This window comes from Protopterus annectens, chromosome 13.part0 (assembly GCF_019279795.1).
Source record: "Protopterus annectens isolate FY-2018-M chromosome 13.part0, PAN1.0, whole genome shotgun sequence".
Classification (NCBI taxonomy): Eukaryota; Metazoa; Chordata; order Ceratodontiformes; family Protopteridae; genus Protopterus; species Protopterus annectens.
The window spans coordinates 1,194,296,244-1,194,307,264 of record NC_056747.1 but is presented as its reverse complement, the minus strand read 5'-3'; the positions used below and the strand labels follow the sequence as shown (position 1 = coordinate 1,194,307,264).

At 41.7% G+C, this 11,021-nt stretch overlaps 1 protein-coding gene across 1 annotated transcript in view; it reads right to left on the bottom strand.

Moving 5' to 3' along the window:
• MAP3K3 (mitogen-activated protein kinase kinase kinase 3) overlaps window positions 1-11,021 on the bottom strand; it is a 1,217,405-nt gene that overhangs the window by 1,115,443 nt on the left and 90,941 nt on the right. The gene's annotated exons all lie outside the window — the stretch shown is intronic.

The window sequence follows — 11,021 nt, the reverse complement described above, 5'->3', positions numbered from 1 at the left end:
TTTTTCCAAAAAAGTATTGGTCTCCATTGAGTTTCTTTTCTTGGAACAAGGAACAGTCTTGAGTAAAACCCTGGCCTTGTTCTTGTTGTGGAACTCTTTCTATTGCTTTTATCCGAGCCAGCAGAGAAATTTGCTTGATAGCCTCTGCCCTCTGGTTTTGTGGTAGGTTTGGCCTGCCTTGTTTTCTTGGTAAGGTATGAAAATGGAACCTGTAACCTTGGTCTATAATGTCCAAAATCCATTTGTCCTTTGTCAATCTGTGCCAATTGTCTGAAAACAGAGATAATTTTCCGCCCAAGGGAGCTTCTATTTGTTCCTTGGTAGGCGGAAGTAGAGGAAAGTCATTGAGATTGTGGTTGTGGGGCAGGGGAAACCCCTGTGTCACTTCTTTGGTTTCCTGGCTGCCATTGTCATCCCCTGTAAGGACCTCTGTATTGTCCTCTTCCTCGGCCACGTCTGTTTTTACCCCTTTGAAATTTTTCAGGATTAGGAAAGGACCAGTTTTTTGAAGGCCAATTCCTACTGAATCTGGGGGGCTGAACCTGGAGGAAATCTTTAACCGTCTGAACTGATTTTGCTTTTTCCTCGATGACACATCTTTAGCATTAGCACCAAAAAGCTTGTTCTTTTCCAAGGGTGCATCCAGAAGTTTTGCCTTAACATGATCTGGTAGAGGTTGTTCTTTTAACCATGCATGTCTACGAATGACTGCCCCTGTCATAGCTGCCCTACATGAAGCTTCCAGTGCATCATATCCACACTGCAGGAAGTGATTGCTGACTTGCTGAGAGTTATGTACAGCTTCCTGCAAAGACTTCCTGTCTAAAGGATCAGGAGAGGCCAATGTTTTCTGTAAATGTTCTAACAGGAAATCCTGATATTGTAACATATGAAAAAGGCAATTCAAAGCTCTCATAGATAAAGTAGTGGAGGTGTAGACCTTTTTCCCCCATCTCTCTAAAGACCTAGCTTCCCTGTTGGAAGGCAAGGGATTTTTAGAAGTGGAAGCTGACACACCTTTAGGTCCCTGAGAAATAGTTTCCAAATCAACAGTATGGGCCCTGAATAAATGGGAATGTGTTTCTGGGACCCTGTAATACCTGTCTGGCTTGGCTGGAGCAGGAGGAAGAGAATCAGGGGTAACACTGGAGTCCGAATATAAATCATCCAAAACATCAAGCACAGGAGGGATAGCTAAGGGCCTGTGCTGGGGCTTTTTAAGGAAAGTTCGAAGGCGCTTTCTGGAATCAGAATATTCCTGGCCTTGCCACTTGAAATGTTCCCTCATGGTATGCAGAACTTCCCCAAAAGAAATATCCTCATGAGGGGAGGCCGAGGGGATGGAATCCTCTGCATCCGAGTCCTCATAGGTCTGGAAGAGCTCTTCCTGGCCATCAGAGTGGACAGAGTCCTCAGAATCTTCATCTGAAGGGATAGGGTCAGAGGGTTCAACCTGGGGCCTCTTATCAGGAGGAGGCTGGGATCCTCTCTCAGGATGGGCCTGTGAACCTCTAATCATAGAAATTAAGTCTGCGGCCATAGTCATGATTTGTGTCTCTGGAGTAGGCTGAGGTAAGGCTTTAGCAGTAAGGTGCTTGGTCTTGCTGGCTGCCTTAGCCCGAGTGTAGGCCTTAATAGACATGGCCATGGGAGGCCTGGCAGCTCCACGTGCAGGAGTGACCTTATCTACAGCAATGGTCTCGGGCATTTCCTCGGTTTCAGTATCCGGAGGAAAATCTATAACTGGCGTCGGAGTGGTATCCGGTATCGGAGTCGTCGGTAATGCGGTGTCTTTGGTTCGGAGCGGTGGAATAACCGTCTCAGGAGGAACCGGAGCACTTGCGGTAGGTTTTGGCGTGGAGTCGGTGGTAGACGCGGGCCGAGGATGTCAGCCCCGGTCTTTTCGTTTCTTGGGAGTTTGCGATGTCAGAAGTTCCGACGGCATTGTATAAGCAAATTCTTCGCCAAAAAAATCTTCAGCGAACTCCGCCCGGCGCCTAAGAGTGCGCTTATTGAAGCGAGCACAGGCGACACAAGCCGAGACATCGTGGTCTGGGCCAAGGCAAGGAAGACAGTAAGAGTGGAAATCCTTATGAGGTATTTGTTTACCACAAGAAAGACAATTGTTAACTTTTTCAGTAATTTCTGACATCGGCTGAGGCAAGAAAAGGTCCCCAACGGGGTACTTAGCTTTTTTGATGACTTCGGAATCGAAGAATACAGGAGCTGACCGACCGGCACTTGCAAACTGCTTCTGCTTGCACCGCGGCAAGAAAGACTGAAGAAAATGGCGTCGGCTGATGCTTATGTACTCCAGCCGCTCTGATGTCGGAGAGAAATGCGATATCAGCCGACGTCAGACCCAGACTTTGGAATCCGGCCGACCGAGGGCTGCCTGAGGCAGGACAACCCATATGTTATGACTGCAGTTGCATTCTTGAAGGACATCATATAGATATATAGATATATATATATATATATATATATATATATATATTATATTATATTATATATGGGGAAAGAAACCAGAGCAGACAGTTCCATCACCATGACTTCCATGCACTCCAGCTCCGAGCTCAAGAGAATTGGAGGAGGAATTGATGGAGAGGCTGGGAGGGCCAAAGGAACCAAATCCTTATGAGCTGGATGATAGAGTAATTTAGCAAGTGCCTGTGACTTGACGAGCCTGTTAACCACTCTCTCCATATGTGTGTGTGTGTGTGTCTTTCGGCTTTTCCCGGTTAGGGGTCACCACAGCGGAACTCCGGTCTGCTAATGATTGGCAGTAGATTTTTACGTGCTGGCTTGCCGGGACTAACGCACAACGTTTAACGAAGGAATGCCCATTCACGCATGTCGCCACACAGAAGACAATCTAACTGAGAATCGAACAGACAACGTCCAACTGTGAGGCGACAACGCTACCGCAGCACCACCACCGCAGTTCATGATCCAAAATTCTGGAGGACCGAGAGGAATGTGAAGAGGACTGGTGACTGCCCGCTCCAGGTTGCAGCAGCGGAGACTGTGGAGCGTAGAGAACCAGCTCCAAAGAGTGAGACCTTGATCTCTTATGGATCTGGACCGGCTCCAAGGGCACAGATGGAGCCGGAGACTTCGTTTTGTTGGAGCCAATGCTGGGGGCCGACAGAGCTGAAGGCTTCTCAGTAATTTTGTCTGTTCCGAGCTCAGAACTGATGGCTTAGAGTGCTTCTCGCACAGTTTGGCTGGCTGAGGACCCTGAGACGAGGCATCTTGAGGGTTCTTCAGAAGGCCATGCAAGATAAGCTTATTTTTTTCTTTCCTGCAGGACTCTGGAACTGAAAGCATGATGGATGGAGCAAGAGTCCTACAGGTGAACATTCCCTAAACAATAAACGCAACTGGTGTGCCATCCCGTAAGGGACATTTTCTGGCAACACAAGTCACATTTTTTAAACCCAGAGCGTTTAGGCTCTTTAGACATAACTAGCAGTAGTCAGGAAAAAGATTTCCACGGAGAAAAATAAAACATCACTCATAGCCTACAACAAACAGAAGTAAACAGGCTGATAACCACAAAGGAAAAAACTAAGAATTTTTTTTTTTTTTTTTAAAGAAAGAAGTAAGGAAGTAAAGGGGGAGAGCCTTTAACTTAAAGGGCAACTCCCCCGATGGGAGGGCCTCTAAGTAAAATAGCAATCCCGGAGAAAGGGAAGAACCCTCTAACTTAAACGGGCTCTAAAGGGAAAGCAGGCCTGAAAGAGAAAACAACGCCCAAAAACACCACAAAGTGCAGAGAAAGGGGACGTTAGACTAATGAAGACAAATGCACGCTCTAACGAGTCAATATAACCAGTCTATTACCAAAAAAGAAGCAAGTAACTATAAAACACAAAGTACTTAGCCTGAGCCAGTATGAAGCAATCTCAACCCTGCAAGCGGAAAATGAGATCTGTGTAGCTGCCGCTAGGCATGTTGGGATAAGGGGTAGCCTTAAGCCAATAAAAAGCTCTCGAGCTTTCGTAAATCGGCCAAGTCAGAGCAGAGGATCGGTTCCGAACCCAACCAGCAAGAATGAAGGCGAGATGGGACAACATAACATCTTCTGATTTCTCACAGAATTTTCTTAAGCTCCATTATAGCAGTTTTAGGTGGAATGTAAATACATGCCAGTGTAATCTACCTCCATTGCCAGTAGACACTTAGCACTACAAATCTGCCCTTTTTTTTTTTTTTTTTTTTTTTTATCTTCTACCATCATTATTGGAGCTCCTTTAGCAATTAAAATAAGTACTCCTTTTCCTTTGTCTCGGGTATTCCGCTGAATAACCATACTGAAAACCTTTATCAAATTCACATGCTCAGTTCTAAGTGTGTCACCTGCAACATAGCTATCTACACTTTACGTTTTAACTGAGAGACCATTTACATTTTAAGACATCACAAAAAGCATCATTGTATTAAAAATGTATTATTCCCAACTTTTATGTATAAAACCTTTTTTTGTTAAATGCCTAGCTCCAGCCTTTATGTTACATGCATACACCGTTTGGCAGGTTGAGCTTTTATACAGTTGTTCCTTGTCATATCCATTTCAGCCTATGTCAAGTCTTATAAAATTGTTTTATTGAAAGCCCTCAAACAAAAAAACAAAACATCCCCAATACCCCCCTAAAACCTATTAACCGAATGCGAACACACAAAACTATGCACACCTTCAAATACTAAAGGTTTACCCTCCCAATAGGAACAGAAGTCCCAAACTGACACACACACACACACACACACACACAGCCTTGAGTTAACCTAACAAATATTATCCATGCCAAGATGCATAGTGCATCAGATTGTCTCCATGCAGACATGAGAACCAGGCAGCCAGTTTCTCTTATCAGATTGTTTATACTGGGTGGGAGGATGACATAATGGTTAAGGTGTTTACCTTAAAGACACAAGGCACAGGGTTTGATTCTCACATGGGGTAACTGGCTCGGCTTCAAATGGCCCAAAAGGGCAGTTAGCCTAGTACTAATCTATGAAGACCAGTGGCAGAACCGTTACTGAGCATATATGTACACTTGCTAGAAAAAAAGCCTCATAATATTCAGTGTACTTGCTCTCTCTCAAAACTTGTCACTGAATCAATCTAAGGTCTTTAATCCAGTCAATCCACCATATAAGAAAAAGAGTACATGCATTTTTCTTTTATCATACTTTTTAACCAGGCTTTTTTTATTTACATTGTAGTGCCTACATTTCTTAAAATTGAACAAGAAGAGAGAAGGGGGAAAAAAATCAACAGCACCACCTGTTTACAATCCCCATTACACTTAAAAATGACTAAAACAAACTTTATAGCATGTAAAGAAAAATAGTACTAATTCTGTGGCATGTGGTTAAGAAAAAAAATCTTTATGTACATTTAACTTTCTCTTTCCCTTCCCAAAGCACTTTTCCGAACATTAATGACATGAAGTAGGGCAGGAGTCCCCCAAGAGTCCAACAAATTCTGAAAATGTCTAATTTCCAGATTTTCTTGTTCTGTCATATTACAATGCAAAAATTATATTTTGTGAAATCCCATATTAATGGTTTTATTACTGTTCATCTCTGAAATCCTGTCTCTGCTTCAATTCCAACATAATCTTGTTTCTTCTAGTCATCTCTCGTGCTCCCTTTCGTGCTCCCTTCCTTCTGTCCAGCAATTTCCGTTGAAAGGGTTTCACAGGCACAGTCCCTCTGTGGTCTTTATTACCATAAGTCCAAGAAGCAGAATCTTCTTTCGTTTCACAGCTTGCTTTTTGTTGGACAAACTTTTGTATTCCTCCTTTGCGTGTACTTCATCAAAATATGATTTTGTCCCTCCAGGGAAGAATACCTTGAAGACAGCTGGTTACAGCAATTTGAATCTCACACCTGCATCTCGACATGCCCTGAACAGTGGAATTAATTTGCTCCTCTTCTGTCTGGTGTACAAGGAGTAATCACTCTCCACAAACACTCTGCTGTCTCCCACATTTAGTACTTTGTCCTTCTGCCACAGTTATGTTAGAATCCACTCCTCCTGCTGGTAGGATAGCATCTTTACCATTAAACGTCTAAGTTGCTTTCTTATAGTCAGGTTACAAGCATACACACAATGTGCCCTTTCAACTAAGAACTCCGGCTGTGGAATACCAGTCCAGTTGCTTATTTGCATTTTCATAAAATTAATGCATTCTGTTCCTTCCAGCTACTAAGGTAGCCATTCTATTCAAAACACACGCTAAACCTTAAGTCACTCCATACCACTTTACCAATATTCCAAAATGCAGAAACCATAGGCTCTACCCTAGCACTAAATAATGACAAAAAATTAACATCCTCTGCAGCTAAATTTCTCCTGGAAATAACACACTTACCATAGAAGAAATCCTTCAATGGCTTAGTCAGAATTCTCCTCAAGAAACAATTCTATTAGGTGACCTAAATACTGACTGGCTAGCCTGTAACTCCAGCAACCCTGCCAACCACGTTAACCTCTATGAATTTACCAAACTAATTCAAGAGCCCACCAGAATAGACAAAAAGACCCAAAAACAAAATTCTTGATTGGACATTGGTGAACAGCCCCAAACATCACTATCAGACTGGCTGCTTACCAGACGAACTTAGTGATCATCACCCTATTTTCATCCTAAGGAAACGTATCAATATTCCAAAGCCTATAATCTACAGACAAAATCAGGGATGACCGCAATCTAAACCAAGACAACCTAAACAGCATTCTAAAGCAATGTAACTGGGAACCTCTAAGAACTTTACACCTAGATCTAGTAGTAGACTATTTCAACAAGTTCATTACAGTTCTAAATTCAATGGCACCAATTAGGAAAGTAAAAGCCAAAGCAAACTATGTTCCATGGATGAGTAGGGACACAAGAGCCCTACTAAAAAAAAAAGAGAGGCAAGGCATGGAAACAATGTAAAGAAAGACAACTCCAATCTCACAAAACAATACTATAAGCAACTTAGGAACCAAGCCAAAAAACAAACCAAAACTAGATAAACAAAATTACTTTCTAGGTCTCCAAAACAAATACTTAAAAAAATCCCCAAAAATTCTGGCACTGCATCAACACCTTGCTAAAACCGGGCAAAATTACCACCCCCGCACCCTCCAACCCCAACAACAAAGATATAGCTTTCCCAGCTTCACTATCATTTTATTAAATCAATCCAAACTGTCAACCCAAATATCTAAAACCAATAGCCCTCACACTACAACTTCAGACCATTCTAGAAATAACCCTACCATACACCCAAAAAAAACAATCCATCCTCCTCTCCCTCTCCTGTCCCCACATCTAAAATTAAAAAACTCCTCTTCTGCCTAAAACCTACCACTCTTGCAGCAGACAGTATACCTGCTAACATTCTGAAAATAGCAGCTGACTCCCCATCATATCCTGTCTCGATCCTAATAAAACAGGTCCATTCGGGAAGCTTATGTACCAAAACTCTGGAAAATAGCCTACATCATACCTCTTCACAAAGGTGGAAAATGCTATGATTTCTCCAACTACCGGCCAATAGCTATACTTTCTCCGCTGTCCTAACTTCTAGAGAAATGCATACACCTGCAAGTTATGCAATTCTTGATTTCACACAATCTTCTCTCCTTCACTCAACATGGTTTCTGGTCCCACCACAGCACAACCTCAACTCTTCTATCATTCACCAATCAGGTAAATCATCACAGAAATAACAATAACTATGTATCCGCTATCTTTTTAGATCTCTCCAAAGCTTTTGACATGGTCTCACATCCCAAACAACTAGATGCTCTTGCCTCACTCTCCTTCACTCTCCCTACTATCGCCTGGTTTAAAAGTTACTTATCTGGCAGACAAGCTGTGCAATGGCAAAACGAACTATCTCCTCCTCTCCCCAACACTATTGGGGTACCACAAGGCTCTATACTGGGTCCACTACTTTAATCTATTTTTACAATCTACAATACTTCCTCCAAACAAGCCACGCTAATTCAGTATGCAGATGATTCACAGCTCCATCTATTACCACCTTACAAAAACTATCCCAAGAATCACTCTGCTGTTGAAAGTTGGATCACTAACATCAAACTCATTCTCAACCCCAACAAAACCAAATTACTCCTGTTCACCCCTAGTAAAACAAAATCTACTCCATTAACTTTCTCCATCACATCCAGAAATGGCACCATCAACCCATACTAAACTCCTAGGGGTAGAAATAGATAATAACCTATCTTTTGATATTCATATATCACCAACAATCCAGAAGGTTCAGAAGAAAATGGGGACACACTACAGACACAAAAACTTTTTCTCACAGATAAAGCAAGAGTCACCCTAGCTCAGACCCACCTTTTATCAGCACTTACATATGGAGCACCAATCCTAACCCATATTAGAAAAACAGACCTAAACAAGCTAGAATCATGTTATAATAAAATTGCCAAATTCGCCACCAACTCTCCCTTTAGAGACCACCACTGCCATGCACTAAAAGAAATCCAGTGGCTAGAATTCCTTCACTTACTTGCCCACCAACAGCTCACATGTGCCTTTAACATCATAAACTACCCAGTGAAAACTCCAGCACTAAAACAGCTGTTAACACGTTATTCTACCAGTCACCCTCTTCACTTCTTATAAACCTCTCCGCAATACTATAAGTGCCAACAATACTGCTGGCAAAGCTCTATACTCCCATACCATAGCCAAAAAATGGAATAATCTCCCCACTAAAATAACCTCTACTACAACAAACACAATTCAAAAAACTACTCAAAGGACATCTGAGGAAAACCTGGATCTGCCCGTGTAATGCAGGACAGTCTCTTCTGACTTTCCTTCTCCTTTCCCTTTACTACTTAAACTCTAGGCTCTTACTTTCTCATAGATCTAAACTTTCCTCCGTGTAATATGGATGCTCAGGTTATATTATTTTCCATCTCTGTTCCTTAATACAAGCAAAATGTAAAATGCAAAGTGTATGTACCTGTTATTCAAAGACTAGCATTATCTCTGTCAGGTTACTTGTACTTTATATATAACTCTTTAAAAAGTCCTGGTCCTTTACCAAATCACAGTTGAACCATTGTGAACAATTATTTGTATGTATGTAACTTATAACTGACCTGTTTTTTTCATGTCTGTTTTACCTGCTTCACAACTACTTTACTATATGTTAATTGTGGAGCTTTTCTCCCCGGGCATCCAATGCAAATGGACCTGGTCCAGTTGGATTTTTCCCAGTTAACAAATGTAAAATAAAAATAAAAAGCAGAGCTGAAAATAGGTTTTCCCTACATGTTTTGTCCTCTAATTTTACTATTTTTTGAAACATCTCTTCCTGAGCACTCATTCAGCCAGCCTTTTCTTCATTTTGGACCTCTGATTTTTGCAGCTTTATTATCTCATCTGCGTATCTATTTAAAGCGTCTTCCATTTTTCCAGCCTTATGTTGTTTGTGTTGATATACTCCATCAGTGTTTTGTTTATTTTTAACCAGGTCTGTATGCAGTTGTCTTACATTTTACTATAGGTTATTGGAAGTCATGCCTGAAGATTCCGTTGGTTTTTGCTGAACAGCTGCAGAAATTTCCTCAGTCAGCGTTTCTTCCTCATGTTTTGTAGCCAATTTTTTTCCACGTCTTTTGAATTTCTTTATTCCTGGCATTCAGGCAGTGCACTTACTATCCAGTTACTGAAATTTACCCATAAGCACAAGTCTACTGGCCCCCTCTGCTGAGTTTGTTTTCACAATGGGAGAGCTCGAAATAAGCTGCAACTCTATGTGCAGCCATCTTGGAAGTTACCATAATAGCAGTTTTTGATGGAATATAAATACACAGAGTGGCCATGGTGGTGCAGCGGTTAGCACTGTCTATCACAACAAGAGGTTCTCCGGTTCGATCCTCGGCTGGGTTGCCTTCTGTGCAGAGTCTGCATGTCCTCCCTGTGGTCGCATGGGTTTGCTCTGGGTGCTCCGGTTTCCTCCCACATCCCAAAGACATGCTGTAGGTGGATTGGACGCTCTAAATTGGCCCTAGGCATGAGTGCTTGTGTGTGCGCCTTCCGTGGAAGGTTGGGCACCGGGCTGGCAACTCAACACCGTAAAACTTTAATGCCAATCATGAGCAGATAGGTGATGCACTGTGGCAGCCCCTAACCAGGAAAAGCCGAAAGAAGAAGGTGGAATATAAATACATGCCAGTGCAATCTCCCTCCCTTGCCAACAGCTCCATACTACCACCAATTATCGTTTTCTTTCCTATTCTATCACTATTTGAGCTCATCTAGAAATTAGTATAATTACTCCTTTTCCTTCGTCCCTGATGTTCCGCTGAAAATCCATCCTGAAATCCTTAGTGAAATTTACATGCTCATTCTCTTCCAAATGTGTCTCTTGTAGCATTTCTATCTGCACTCTGCATTTTCTAACCTAATTCAATACGCTTTCCTTTTGTCTACATCTGTAATGGAATTTACATTCCAAAATAATATACACAGCATAACCATTATGATAAAGAATTACTGTTCCCACTATTCTCTCGGAAGTACTGATAAAGAGAAGAACCAGGCAGGAGTGTCCTCTTTTCTCTATTTACATTACATCTAGAACCACTTGCAAAGAATATAAGGGACTCGGAAATTTAAAGGTATAATTAGTATAGTAATCAAGAAAAGTTGGCACTGAACTGGCTCTATACGAGGTTGGCTCTGATGGGTCTTTATCATCTTTAGTTATTACACCCACCACAGTTTTCCTCCCTCCTGACTTCCAAAGGAATATCATCTGTTCCTAGTGCCTTTCTTGAAGATGGATAATACATCACCGCTTAACGGTTAGTTGAGCCTCATCTACCTATGACCTTGACATACTTAAGTCTTCCATAAATATTTTAATTTGCACTGTTTGATTTCCGCAATTCTCTGCTTTATACAAATTTTTGTAAACATTTCCAAAATATCCCAATACCTCTATAGGATATTTTTCCAATAAACATCTTT